The sequence below is a fragment of the Poecilia latipinna genome, unplaced genomic scaffold (assembly GCF_001443285.1).
Source record: "Poecilia latipinna isolate Pla-1442-1.1 unplaced genomic scaffold, P_latipinna-1.0 Scaffold6403, whole genome shotgun sequence".
Taxonomy (NCBI): domain Eukaryota; kingdom Metazoa; phylum Chordata; class Actinopteri; order Cyprinodontiformes; family Poeciliidae; genus Poecilia; species Poecilia latipinna.
In genome coordinates this window covers 8,025-8,361 of record NW_015119019.1, presented here as the reverse complement: position 1 = coordinate 8,361, position 337 = coordinate 8,025, and the positions used below count along the sequence as shown (strand labels likewise).

Sequence of the window (337 nt, the reverse complement as noted above, 5' to 3'; positions counted from 1 at the left end):
TGGTTCGAATCCAGACAGAAACAGATTTTATATGTTATGCATCTCTTAGGGTGCAGTGAGACAACAAGCGCCTTCGTCTTTCATGATGATTCATTTGCCAATTGACTTCAATGTAGGCTTCTTTGAAATCCAAGCTACTTTACTTCAAATGTCACTTGGTGCTTCTATGGTGTAATGGTTAGCACTCTGGACTTTGAATCCAGAGATCTGAGTTCAAGGCTCAGTAGAACTATTTGTCTCTGATCCTGACATCTTCCATAATTCTTTTGATCCCAGGCTTAGTTTCTGTAGTGTAGTGGTTATCATGTTTGCTGCACATGCAAAAGGTCTCTGGTTC

At 40.4% G+C, this 337-nt stretch overlaps 1 non-coding gene across 1 annotated transcript; it reads left to right on the top strand.

Annotated features, from left to right (window-relative positions):
- The first annotated feature begins 160 nt into the window (after window positions 1-160).
- On the top strand, window positions 161-232 carry trnaq-uug (transfer RNA glutamine (anticodon UUG)). Its single transcript has one exon. It is a non-coding gene; the product is annotated as a tRNA-Gln (tRNA).
- The last annotated feature ends 105 nt before the right edge of the window (window positions 233-337 follow it).